We start from the raw sequence: 14,587 nt of genomic DNA on the forward strand, positions 1-14,587 counted from the left end.
CGTGCAGTAAGCCGAGATGCGCCACTGCACTCCAGCCTGGGTGACAGAGCAAGATTCCATCTCAAAAAAAAAAAAAAAAACAAATCACAGGACAGCAGTCACAGGACAGCAGTCACACAGGAAACAAACTACTGCACTGGTTCCCCTATCCAGGCATGCCTCTCCTCTGTCCCTATGGAATTCACAAGGAAGTCCCTTCTGCTTGCCTCAAATCAGTAGTTTGGTTATTACAATTTTGTTCCATCTTTTAAACTGCAATAATCTAAACTGAAAGACAAAGAGGTGATAGCCCAGGAACAAACTGAAAAGACTGAGGAATATAGGAAGGGATGTGTGTCTAATCAGATGCAACTGAACTCAGTATGACTTAAAGCAGCCATTCACAAACTTATTGATCTTAGGAACTCTTTGCACTCTTAAGAATTATGAGGTCCCCAGCACTTTGGGAGGCCAAGGTGGGCAGATCGCTTGAGGTCAGAAGTTCAAGACCAGCCTGGCCAACATGGTGAAACCCATCTCTACTAAAAATACAAAAAATTAGCCAGACGTGGTGGCTGAGACAGGAGAATCTCTTGAACCCAGGAGGTGGAGGTTGCAATCAGCCGAGATCACACCACAGCACTCCAGCCTGGAAAACAGAGCCAGACTCCATATCAAAAAAAAAAAAAAAAAAAAAAAAAAAAAAATTTATGAGGTCCCTAAAGAGCTTTTATTTGGGTGGGTTATATCCACTGATATTTACTGTATTAGAAATTAAAACAGAAAAGTTTTCAAATATTTATTAATTCATTTGAAAATAATAAATCTATTAGTGTGTTTTATGAAAATAACTATTTTCCAAAACAAAAACAAAAAAAATTAGCAAGAACAGTAGAATTGTTCTACATTTTTACAAATCCCTTTACCGTCTGTCTTAATAGAAAGCAGCTATATCCTCATATCTGCTTCTATATTTTTTCTGTTGGAATACTACACATCATGTGGTCTCTGGAAACTGCCACCGTACATCAGTGAGAGAATGAGAGTGAAAAAGCTAATAACTTTTTTTGTATTACTATAAAAACAGTTTGGACTCATGAATCCCCTGAAATGCTCTTGGGTACCCCCAGGGCTCCCTGTACCACACTTTGAGAACCATAACTTAAAGAACTGTGTATGAAACAGGGCGAAAGAGAAGTGGGGGAGACACCGATGGACACACCCACCTTCCCACACTTCTCACTTTTCAACTTTCAAATGCCCCCAACTCCCCACTAGGTAACACCAGTGCAGGAACCCCAGATTTTCCAAGGGCAGCCTGACGTTCACTCCAGCCATCTCCTTCCCTCTCGTTTCCGCAAAATAAATTAAACGAGGGCTAAGTGGGCATGGCTAACCAATCAATCCTCCACGGGCACATACTGACATTTTTAATAGGGCTTTCTTAAGCTAGAACTCCAAAGCGTGGCTCTAACTGGGCTTTTCAGACTGTTTGAAATGGGTATGAGAAAGAGAGTCCACAGGAGACACGAATGCCGAGTTCTATCTGGTGACTGAGCCATTTCTCCTTCTCCAGACTTGAGCTGCACTCACCCCTCTGCCTGTTTCTCAGGGCTGTCCTGGCATCGGATGACATCCAGGACCTGAGTTCTTCTTATAACCAAACTGCCCCGCTGAAGCTGCCCACTCTGCACACCTGCACTCAGAGGCGGCCCTGTAAGCCTGTCCCACCCCGACGCCCAGACACGCCCTGGACCGGGCCACTCCATCCCTGTGCGCCCATCCCATCCCGGTTTTTCTGTCCCCTTCTCCCCACCAAGGGTGGGACATCGCGGGGTGGGGACTCAAGAAACAGGTTTAGCAAACAAGCAAGGCCGATCTTCCAGCCACACTGTCTCAGCAGACACCGCGCCCGCCACCGCGGGGTCCACCCCCGCACCCGACTCTTCGTGGTGGAGGGAGCTCAGGAGGCGAGGGACGCCTCTCAGGGGGCCGAGGAAGTCGGCGGCGGCCGGCCGGCTGCGCCCACACACCTGGGGAGGAGAGCCCATCATCTGTAGGTGAGGAAGGGGCCTGCCTCTCAGGCGCAGCGCACACCCCACCTCGCCCTCGCCGGGGCGGTGTCCGCAGCGACGCGCCGGGGACCGAGGAGACAAGCTCGGCGGGTTCGTGGGCGCGGGCAGGGTCGACGGCCGCAGCGCGGTACCTTTGCCGGAAGAGCGGGCAGCCGCCGAGGAGCCTGCGCAGCTCCTTCTTGAGGCTCCAGAAGTTGCCGTCCAGGTAGCGGTGCAGGGAGGAGTCCCCGAGCCCCAGATCCGGCGCCGGCTCCATCGCGCTCACCTGACTGCTTTTCCGCGTAGCTGCAGGGCCGGCTTTGCTCCGCGCCTCCTCCAGCTCCCTGCAGGTGGGGCCCGCGGCGCACGCCCTCTTTCTCTCCACCCCACTGGGCCCGTCTCCTCCCTCCTCACCTTCCTGTCCCCTCCCTCCCTGACCCCGCCCTTCCCTGGCTTCCTGGGCGCCCGGTCCAGCGCAAGTGGGCGCTCCTACGGTGGCCTCCCCTTGCCCTTCCGAGGAACCGGAAACTCTATCCTCCAGTTATCAAGTCCCTCCAGATTTGTGGGCCACAAGAAACAAGTATTAGATCCCTAGAAAGAGGCCCGGCTGCTCAGGAGTGAGCCGGTTGACCCACTCAGCAAATCCCCGGGACCAGCCACTTTGCCTGACCCCCACGAACCAAGATAGCCTGGCTCCGGCTCTGGCCCCCCCTCAGCTGTATCTCACCTCTTCCCTGAACTGGGCATTACTGTGAATTCTAACATCACTGTAATCTAAAGGGGACTCAGGTCTACAGCACTGCAGTCCAGGGTAGCTGGGAGCTCCTTTCATGACCAGGCGATCAACCCGAACACGATACTCATTTCCCAGGACTCTCCTTTTTTAATTGTTGTGGCTGGAGGGAAATGAGTTATAACCTAAGTGGAAAATGTTCCTTTCTGCTCCCTAATTCTTATATACCTTGTTGATTCTCCTTTTAAATATTCAAGGAAATGTTAGCTGTTCCCTTCCAGAGGCTACTTTGCTGGGGAGATGACGGTGTGGTCTGCTGTTATGAGGTTAGTGGATGCCATCTGTATTCTTTTCCAGTAACATATTCCCACAAAATGAGTGGCTTAAGATAGCACCAATTTATTCTCTTACATTTCTGGAAGTCAGAAATCCAAAATAGGACTTACAGGGTCAAAATCAAGGTGTTAGCAGAGCTGGGTTCCTTCTCACAGCTCCAGGGAAAAATGTATTTCCTTGTCTTTTCTAGCTCCTAGAGGCTGCCTGAATTTCTTGGCTCCTGATCCCTTCTCCTGTCTTCAGAATGCATCACTTCAAGCTCTGCTTTCATGGTTCCATCTTCTATTGAGTTTGACCATCTTGCCTCCCTTTAAAAGGACTTGTTTACATGGACCCATGGGAATAATCCAGGATAATCTTCCTATCGTAAGATCCATACTTTAATCACACCAGCAATGTCCCTTTTGCCGTATAAGAAACACATTCTCAGGTACTAGGGATTAAAACATGAGTACCTTTGGTGAGCCATTCCTCGGTCTGCTACACCAATGCAGCTGCAAGTAATAATACCCAATCGTCCATGATAAAAAGGGGCTTTGTTTTCTCCCATCACAGGAAGCCTGGTGGTAGGAAAGCCCCAGGGGCAAATTTGATGGCTCTACCCCGGGGACCCAGGTCCTTTGCATCTTTCTGCTCCACCATCCACCATCCTTTCTCTGTATGTAATCTTTACTTTTTTTTTTAGCTTGTCTTCTCTGAATTGTAAGATGGATGCTGCAGCTCCAAGCACCACCCTGTGTAAAGCAGAAAAGGAGCGTTTCTTTCTATATCGGCCAAAATACTGTAGTGGTAACAAACAACCCCAAAATGACTTCACTTACACCTCGGTCACCAACAACCCTCAAATCTTAGGGCCTAAAAAGACAAGAGTTTATTTCTCACTCATGCTACCTGGGGCTTCTGTTCCACATCCCCTCACTCCAGGTCCCGGCTGACAGAACAGCCATGATTGTGTGGCCACACTGGCTTTTAAAGCTTCCAGCTGGAAGAGACACACGTAACTTCTGCTTTATCCCCTGGACAAAGCAGCTCACTCCTGACTCTATGGGGGAAGGGAAGTACCACCCTGGACATGCCTGGGAGGACAACACTCAAAATCATCTGTAAGCTGAGCTAGTGACAACTCCATCTGCCCCTCTGGTCACGCTCTCCCTTCCACAGGCAGAATACACTCTCCACCCTTCCAGGGAAGCAGCCAAAGCCCCACACCTCCACAACATCAAGTCTGAGGCCCCTGGGGGCACAGAGTAGTCCTTGCATCAAGTAAGGATATGGGTCCTCTTGATCCAGAGACCTATAAACTGAAAACATAGGTTACTAAGTTAACTTCCAAGGGAACGTTTGCTTGAGTGAGAAAAAAAAAAAAAAAAAGACCTCTGTTCTTAGAAGCCACTAAGATTGTTGTGGTGGTGGTTGTTGTTGTTATTTTCTTGAGATGGAGTTTTGCTCTTGTTGCCCAGGCTGGAGTGCAGTGGCATGATCTTGGCTCACTACAACCTCTGCCTCCTGGGTTCAAGCGATTCTCCTGTCTCAGCCTCCTGAGTAGCTGGGATCACAGGTGCCCACCACCAAGCCTAGCTAATTTTTTGTATTTTTAGTGGAGACATGGCTTCACCATGTTGGCCAGGCTGGTCTCAAACTCCTGACCTCAGGTGATCGTGATCCACCCACCTCAACCTCCCAAAGCGCTGGGATTACAGGCATGAGCCACCGCGCCCGGCCAACCACTAAGATTTTTTTGAGGGTTATTTGTTACCTAGACAATCATAGAAGATACTAGAAGAATGTTGCTGATGAAATAAAAAACTAAAATAGGTACACTGGCTTAGAGGCTGGGAGGGGCAAGGTGGATGCTGTTGACCAAAGCATTGGTGTTGACCAAAATTGAAGATGGTCCCTTTTATGAGAGCAAATATTTGACAAAGCTGCCACTGAGAGAAGACATACCTAACTTGGAACTTATCACTCCAAGAGAAGATGCTGAAAACACAAGGTTAGCATTACATGTTGGCTGCTTTTGCTTGTGTTTGACAAGACATTATAAGAAAGAGATGGGCTTACAAAAGAATTGACCAGTTTGCAAGCAGGGATGGAAGGCAATAGAGTCCACAAGTTCAGGGACTTTTAGGGTTGGAAGAGGCAACTGCTTCACAAGTTCTATTGGTAAAAGATAAAACTGAGAAATATTTAGCAACAAAAGCCCATTAAAATCCAGGAACCTCAACCTCTACTCCCTTGCCCCTTGTGGCAAGAATAGAATCAAGAGTCTCACCTGAAACCTGTAGCAAATAGGTTTGGGGGATTCCCAGCAAGCCATCTTACTCCCAGGCCCTGTCCATTCAAACAACCGCCATCTAAAGCATCACTGGTCTCTGCATCAGAGAATGAGAGCACAGTTTGAATCACCCACGGACTTGTAAAGGTACACCCAGAAGTGTCAAGCCTAATCTAGCCTATCCTGGAAGATACCTCAAGAATCTGTTTACAAGCCACACTTCTCTCTAAGAGCCAGAGAAGTGTGATCCTCCCAGGCATCCCCACTAGCCAACCCTAAAGACTACCACACTCCTGTGAGTCTTTGATGATTAGGAAGGAAAAGCTGTCAAATGACCCACTAAAATTGCCGTTGGGCCATCTTGGCTTAACTAGGTCCCTTGACCACTACATTATTTTCCTACAGTAACAAATTACCACAAACTTGGTTAGGTAAACAGCAGAAATTTAATTCTCTCACAGATTTGGAGACTAGAAATCTGAAATGTTCAGCAGCACCTTGTTACTTTTGAAGGCTCTAGGGGAGAATCCTTCCTTGCCTTTTTCTAGATTCTGCTGGCTCCTCGCAATCCTTGCTATTACTTGGCTTATAGCAGCATCATTTCACACTCCGCCCCATCACCTGGCCTTCCTTTCTGTGGGTCTCTATGTCTTCAAATCTCTCTCCTCTTGAAGGACATTGGTCATAGGATTTAGTGCCCTCCCTAACCCAACATGACTCATCTCAACTTGATTACATCTGCAAAACCCCTATTTTCAAATAAGATCACTTCCTGATACGAACTTTTAGGGAACACTATTCAAACCAGTATATCCACCCAAAGCTAATGGGAACTGACAAACGAGGAAGAAATGAAAGGAAGTGACCATACACTGGCTTAGATCAATGGTTTCCACACTAACTGTGTATCAGAGTAACCATGCACACAGACACACAAATACACACGACTTGGCCAATCAATCCAATTTCTAGAGGTAGGCATCTGTAGTTTTTAAAAGTTCCTCTCTGGGCCGGGCACGGTGGCTCAAGCCTGTAATCCCAGCACTTTGGGAGGCCGAGACAGGCGGATCATGAGGTTAGGAGATCGAGACCATCCTGGCTAACACGGTGAAACCCCGTCTCTACTAAAAAATACCAAAAACTAGCTGGGCGAGGTGGCGTCACCTGTAGTCCCAGCTACTTGGGAGGCTGAGGCAGGAGAATGGCATGAACCCGGGAGGCTGAGCTTGCAGTGAGCTGAGATCCGGTCACTGCACTCCAGCCTGGGCGACAGAGAGAGACTCTGCCTCAAAAAAAAAAAAAAAAAAAAAAAAGTTCCTCTCCACTCCAGGTGATTCTACTATTGTACAGCCAGGGCTCAGCCCATGGGCGTAGGTCCAGTGGTTCTCGATGTTGCTACATGGGATTACTACATTATTGGGAAAATTGGTGAAATGTAAACAACATGGATAATACAATACTGTATCAATGTTGACTTTATGGTTTTGATTGTTGTACTGTGGGTATTTAAATGAATGTTCTTGTCATTAGGAGCAAATTCAAGTAGTTAGGGGTAAAGGGGCAACTTACTCCAAATGAGTCTGAAAAAATACACAGAGAGAGAGAGAATAAAATGTGGCTCCCTGGACTATCTATGTTAGGCAGGACTTTCCCAGTTACAAGTACAGTCACACACCACATAACAACATTTTGGTCAACAACAGACTGCATATATGACATTGGTCCTGTAAGATTACAATGGAGCGGAAAAATTCCTATCACCGCATGACATCATTGGTGTCATAAAGTCATAGCCCAACATATTACTCACTTGTTTCTGGCGATCTGGTCAACAAACTACTGTGATCAGATCCATAGAGCCCAGGTTAATAAAAACACAAAACTACTGCACTATCAGTTGTATAAAAGTGTAACATATACAATTATATACAGTAGTACATAATACTTGATGGTAATAGTAAACGATTATGTTATTGGTTTATGTATTTACTGTACTATAGTTTTAATCATTATTTTAGAGTGTACTCCTACTTATTTTTAAAAAGTTAACTGTAAAACAGCCTCAGGCAGGTCCTTCAGGAAGATTCCAGAAGAAGACACTGTTATCTTAGGAGATGACAGCTCCATGAGTGTTATGGCCCCAAAGACCGTCTAGTGGGACAGGATGTGGAGGTGGATTTCTGACCCTGTATAGGCCTAGACTAATGTGCCTTTGTGTCTTCATTTTTAACAAAAAAGTTTAAAAATTGAAAAATAAAAAATTATAAAAATAGAAAAATACTTACAGGATAAGGATATAAAGAAAATATTTTTACATAGCTGAAGTGCTTGTGTTTTAAAATATTATTAAGAAATGGTCCAAACATTAAAAAAAAAAGAAGTTTATAAAGTAAGGAAGTTACAGTAATCTTACCGTAAAGTAAAAAAGTTACAGTAAGCTAAGGTTAATTTATTATTGAAGAAAGAGAAAGGTTTCTTTTTTTATAAATTTAGTGTAGCCTAACTATAGTGTTTCTAAGGTCTACAGCAGTGTGCAGTAATGTCCTAGGCCCTCACATTCTCTCACCACTCACCCACTGACTCACCCAGAGTAACTTCCAGCCCTACCAGCTCCATTCATGGGAAGTGTCCTGTACAGGTATACCATTTTTTGTCTTTTCCACTGTATTTTTACTATATCTTCTCTATGTTTACATACACAAATACTTATTCTTATGTTGCAATTGCCTACAGTATTGAATACAGTAACATGCTGTGCAGGTTTGTAGCCTAGGTGTGCAGTAGGCTGTACCATCTAGGTTTGTGTAAGTTCACTCTGTGATGTTCGCACGATGACGAAATCACCTAACAACACATTTCTCAGAACATATCTCCATCGTTAAGCAATGCAAGAATGTAGTAAAAACCAATCTGAATTCTCTGTAACAAAATGGAAATGTATTGGCTCATGAAACTCAGGGAAGACGTGCATATCCTAACTACAGAAGGTCAGGAGTGTGGCTGGTGTCAGACAACTGGGGCCAGCTGCTCCAACTCCAAAATCCACCAGCCTTCACTCTGTCTGTCTCTGTCTCTCTCTGTCTGTCTGTCTCACTCTCTCTGTCTCACCCCCCATCTCCACAAACCCAAGTCTCAGGGCTCTAACTCTTCCACCAGCCAGAAAGCACAGAGGCCAACAGTTCCCAAGCTTCACATTCCTCAGCCTCTGCCATCAGAAAGGGCCTTGCTGTTTCCTCATTTCCAATTGCACTAACTCTCGGAAAGGACTGGGATCAGTTTAGAGTGGGGTCAGGTGCCCATATATCTGAACCACGACTTGGGGTAGGGAGAGGCACCACAGGAACTATGTAAGGATGTGGCAAAGCAGCCACAGGGTCTGGTAGGGAGGTGGTGCTCTCTCCGCCGCCCCATCCAGCTGCCCTCTGCAAGCTGCTTTTCACAACCACATCTCCCACCCCCTGAATCCTTTCCCAGCCCTTTCCCCTAATGACTTCACCCTTGCAGGCAGCATAACAGGACAGGACTGCCATCCTCTTCAGAATCGGAGGGACCTCTAGGCTCCTTCCTTTCCTTCCTTCCTTCTTTCCTTCCTTCCTTCCTTCCTTCCTTCCTTCCTTCCTTCCTTCCTTCCTTCCTTCCCTCCCTCCCTCCCTCCCTTCCCTTCCTTCCTTCCCTTCCTTCCTTCCTTCACTCCCTCCCTTCCTTCCTTCCCTTCCTTCCTTCCCTCCCTCCTTCCTTCCCTTCTTTCCTTCCTTCCCTCCCTCCTTCCTTCCTTCCTTCTCTCCTTCCTTCCTTCCTTCTTCTTTCTTTCATTTTGGTTTTTCTTCACCCCCCACACAGCCTAAGAAGTCCCTCCTTCTTGTCACACTGACACACCTCCAGGGACCCTGACGGTTTTCTCCCATATGCTCATGAGCAGTTCTACTGCCTCCCCACTGGACAAGGAGCCCCCTGGGTGGGATGAAAGGCTGGCATGTGGGGACAGGATCCAGGAAATATGACTTCCCTTTATGTTGTCACTTTGGGAACAGGGTCCTAGAGCAGAGGTTGCAATGGGAAAATTCTAGCAGCTTTTACTTACTGCCTTCTCTGAACCCAAGTGCCAGACATGTGCCTGGGGAAGGGACAAATTCTGAAACAGCCACCTTGTGGTCCTCAGGAGTGCCCTCCCCTCCACACAGCCACGGTTTTGTTCCAGAATCACCCCTAACATAATTGCCTTCTTTTCTCCCCCAGGGTAAAGTCTTCCTATAAGTAGGCTCCAACAGGCCCACTTCAGCCTCCACTGGCCCCACCAGGCACAAGTGGCCCATGCTGGGGACACACACTCACACCCCCTGAATCCCCATGCAGACAGGCTGGCATCAGGGTCTCCCACGCTGACTCCCATGCACCCCATTCTTGGAAACAATCAGGCTGTGAACTGTGATGGTGACTTTCCCTGAGCAAGACCAGCAGATTTTGAGGCCAGCTCTGTTTCCCATGTCCCTCCTCCAAGACACACATTCCTAGTCCAAAATAAAACTGCCCAATGTGAGTCCGTGGACCCACCTGCGTCACTCTGAGGTTTCTCTCTGTATGGTGACATGCAGGCATCTATGGGAGGTACTGTTGTTTAATAAGCAAGTGAAGAACAGTGTGTAAAATGTGCTACCTTCCATGTGAGAGAGAGGAAGAATCTATGTAGTACGTAGTTGTGTGTGTGTACATTGACCTATATTTTCAAAAATAGACCAGATAAACCAAAAGCTGATTAAAATTGTTACCAATAGAACTGAGGAGGGGGTAGGGATGGAAGGTACCCCTCCCTGAATTGACCTTGTTTTTTAAATTATTGACTTTGGAATTTGGTAAATGTTTTACATAACCTTAAAATTTTAAATCTAACAGAAAAAAATGTAGTCACTAAAGATGAAAAACAAACTGAAACAAATTTATTCAACTCTGTTTCAGGTTGCTGGCATAACTACAAGAGAAGAGCTATTTCAGTTCACTTAAAAGACGTAACTTTCACTGCATAGCTCACTAGGAATACAGCCTAATGAAGAACTGCAGAGAAATTTTATACCGTATTCACTAGTCTTGTTATTAGTAGTAATGTTGTTATTATTCTGAAACTTTTTATGTATGTTGTAATATAAAGGAAATAAGTAATTGAATAAATGGCATTAGAATCCAAGATTTTAGTAGAAGAGAAACAAGTTAAGACAAAAATCTTTACCTTTTAAATCTTAAAAAGCTAGGTCCTCTGATTCTCTAGCCTATGTTTTTTCCAGGATACCATATGACTTAAAAGAGGAGGAAATGCTATTTTTTAAAAACATGGATTATCATTTGTATTTGTTTCCTAGGGCTATGTATTAGTCTGTCCTCACATTGCTATAAAGAAATAGCTAGACTGGGTAATTTATAAAGAAAAGGGGCTTAATTGGCTCATGGTTCCGCAGGCTGTACAGGAAGCATGATATTGACTTCTGCTTCATTTCTGGGGAGGCCTCAGGAAACTTTCAATCATAGTGGAAGGCAACGGGGGATCGAGGAGCTTCACATGACCATAGCAAAGGGAAGAGGGAAAAGCAGAAGGTCCTACACACTTTTAAACAAGATCTTACAAGAACTCACTCACTATCATGAGAACAGCTCCAAGGGCATGGTGCTGAAACCACTCATGAAGGACCATCCTCATGATCCAATCACCTCCCACCAGGCCCCACCTCCAACATTGGGGATAACAATTCTACATGAGATTTGGGTGGGGACACAGATCCAAACCATGTCAGCCTGCTATAGCAAAGTACCTTGAACTAGGTAGCTTAAGACAACAGAAATGTAAAATATATTTCATAGTTCTGGATACCAGAAGTCCAAATCAAGGTATTTGCCGGTTTCTTCCTGGGAGCTCAGAAAGAGAATCTGTTCCATGCTTCCTACCCAGCCTCTGGTGGTTGCTGCACTTCTTGGCATTCCTTGGCTTCTGCAGCACAAATCCAGCCTCTACATTGTGTGTTTCTGTCTTTGTGTCTCCTCTTCTCTTCTTAAAAGAGCATACATCACAATGTATTAGGGACCCATCCTACTTCAGTGTGACCTTATCTTTATTTAACTCATTATATCTACAATTCAGTTCACATTCTAAGGTTCCGGGAAGGACATGGATTTGGAGAGGGCATTATTAAACCCAGTCCATCACTTTTCTTTTTTTTCTTTTGCATTCTGAAACAAGTGGCACTTTTATTTTGGGGGAGTGTTTCACCTGTTCCAAGTTCATTTTAGGTTCAGACATAAAGTCTAAGAAGGAAATTAATTATAGGCAATAATAGTTAATAACAACATTTGCTTAGCTAAATTTACAATGTTTCCAGACTCTGCAATGACTGCTTTCCATGAATGTTCTGGTTGAATCCTCACAGCAGAACAATTATTATCCCCAATTTCAGTAGAGTCTGTTGAGGCTCAGGGAGATTAATTTCCTGAAGTCAGACAACTAGGATGCAAGAAGCAGGAGCTTGGAAGAAAGAAAGCAGTCAAGCTCTGGAGCCAGGATACAAACACTTGTGTGATTCTGTACGCCTTCCACAAACCAGACCTCTCAACAGACCATTTAGCAAGATTCAGGTTCATCGTTTGGAGAAAGCTTTCCCAACATCTGGACTCTAGCTCTGGTTTGTCTTTCAGATCACAGAGGGAAAGGAAAGGAAAGGAAAGGAAATTAACATGAGAAATGAATGTATTCATGAAGTCACATCTCTTGGATGATACTATCAATGCCAATATATAGTAAGCAACACATTAGTTTCACTGGGCCTGACTCCTGGCTTCCTGATCTCTTATACATTACTGGCATTACAAGACTGATTGACAACCAGATTTTTTAAAAAAGAGCTCTGGGTCAGGCGCGGTGGCTCACGCCTGTAATCTCAGCACTTTGGGAGGCTGAGGTAGGCGGATCACAAAGTGAGGAGATTGAGACCAGCCTGACCAACATGGCAAAACCTCATCTCTACTAAAAATACAAAAATTATATGGGCATGGGGGTGTACGCACCTGTAATCCCAGCTACTCAGGAGGCTGAGGCAGGAGAATCGCTTGAACCCAGGAGGCAGAGGTTGCAGTGAGCCAAGATTGTGCCACTGCACTCCAGCCTAGGCGACAGAGCAAGACTCCATCTCAAAAAAAAAAAAAAAAAACAAAAAACAAAAAAAAACCTCACTCTCCCTATTTCAATCTCTGCTCCTCCTGCCTTTATATATTTATCCTCTTTAGTATCTGGCTTTCTTCCCTACTAGAACTTAAGGTCTATGAAGGCAGGGATTCTTCTTTGTGTGCTATATCCCAAGGTTCTAGCTATATCCCAAGGTTCTAGGGCACTCAGTAGTACATGGTAAGTACCCAGTACATATTTTCGAATGGAAGTTTGCTATCTATGTTGAAATCAATTCACTCTTTGTACTTAAATAAACTTACTTGAGTAAAACTTTTATGTTTGAAGGAAACTTAATGTTATTACCACAGATGGAAAGCAGTCTCTCATGTAGCATAAATAGAATTCACAAAAATAAATACAATAAAACCAAAAACTTTCAATGTTAACAATGAAAGTATAAACTGAAATATACAAGTATATCTGAAAAGATGTTAAACCACACTCACAGTAAGAGAAATGTAGATTTCAACCCAAATTGGAGATACCATTCTTCATCAGATGAGTAAAGATCAAAAGCTCAGGTTCTTGGCATGTCGGCATGAGGGTGGGAATCAGGAGAGCTGGTAGATTGCTGGTGGGCTTATGAGCATACACCCTTATGTCCAGGCACTGCCAGGGAACTGTTGACTGTGGGCCTGCCTAGATATGTGTCATCGGTGAAATGTCAAGGTTTTATCCTCCCAACAGCATCACTGGCTGTGATCTCATGGGTAACAACAGGTTAGTAATTCAATTTGGCCCACATTTCCTGAGGGCCAACTGAGTGCTGAGCTTCTAGGGACTGGGGCAGAGGTCGGGGGGAGATGGCCTTTGAAATACTTTGGGATCTATTTGGACATGGGCATGGAAAGCCTGCCAACCTACCACAGAGTGACAAGGTGTATTGCCAAGAAGGAAACAGAGCTGCTCAGAAAGATGTGGAGCTGAGGGGATTGGGGCCAATGGGCCTTCCCTGCCCGTGCCCACTAGTGAGTCTTCCAGTCTGCCTTGGATGGGTGGATGCTTGTTGCCCTCTCCCTCTGGGTTCCATCCAGTTGGTACCTGCACCCAACTGTTCTCAGTCTTCTGCAAGGGCATGCCTGGTCCTTTCCAGATCCATAGAGTGGAGCATCTACATGGCAGCACTGCTTTCTCCACTGACTGCACCTCAAGGGAGGTCACTCTCCTTGTTATGTTGAAAGATCCCCTTCCTCCCAGGTGCAAGGCAGGGCAGTGGTGGGGGAGGGAAGGCCCTAACCCTGTCACATGTGTAATTTGGTAACTTCAAGACCACCTGCAAATTCTGAAATCTTTGTGCCAAGTAAAAGGGTGTTGAAACTGGGCCGAAAGAAGCAAGCTGGAGCTGACCATTCTGGTGCCAGGTTCTTTCTGCCCCCTAGGCCCCAGTCCTGCTCTCTCCATCCCATGGCAGCACACCGTGCCACACCTGCTCCTTCAAAACACATGCCATGGGACACCCTGGTGAGGACAGATGGAGTAAGAGAATGGGTATCTCAAGGACCCCTGCCATTCTGCTCTCAGTGGAGAGAGCCATGTAGCCTGACAACATCCAGTCAGCCCATCAGAGTAAGACGAGGAAAGTCCCTGGGTTGCCTGAATGGATTGAAAACAGCTTATAGTTGCTCATAGCCAAGTTATGAGGATTCAGGGAAACGTGTGCTGTAAGCAACATAGGAGACAAATGATGCAGGGAAGAGAGAGGATTTATGCCTTTGATTGGGATTGTCTGACATGGGCGTAGACATGGGGAGAAAAGGTATTTTGATCTTTCCGGGTTGCATGGGTGGCCAGGAATGCTTCGTGGGAGCTTAAGTAGGAGCATGGTCTGACTACATTAGGGGAGGGGCCCATGGAGGCCTGGGCTACTTGGATTAAGAAGTGTCCACTGGATTATCTGTTCAATTCTATGTGGGGCTGATTTTGTGCTGCAATTTCTTAGGCAAGATGAACAGCCTCCTGATAGCAACTTCAGACCAGTGAGAAAATGATCACTTTTTTCTCTACTT

General features: G+C 45.7%; 1 long non-coding RNA gene across 1 annotated transcript; it reads right to left on the bottom strand.

Moving 5' to 3' along the window:
- Positions 1–10,289: 10,289 nt before the first annotated feature.
- LOC140708751 (uncharacterized) lies at positions 10,290–13,181 on the bottom strand. The gene is made up of 2 exons (XR_012088966.1): positions 13,028–13,181; positions 10,290–11,411 (listed from the first exon to the last, which is right to left on the bottom strand). It is a non-coding gene; the product is annotated as an uncharacterized lncRNA (long non-coding RNA).
- Between the last annotated feature and the right edge of the window lie 1,406 nt (positions 13,182–14,587).

This window comes from Chlorocebus sabaeus, chromosome 16, assembly GCF_047675955.1.
Source record: "Chlorocebus sabaeus isolate Y175 chromosome 16, mChlSab1.0.hap1, whole genome shotgun sequence".
In the NCBI taxonomy this organism is placed as follows: Eukaryota; Metazoa; Chordata; class Mammalia; order Primates; family Cercopithecidae; genus Chlorocebus; species Chlorocebus sabaeus.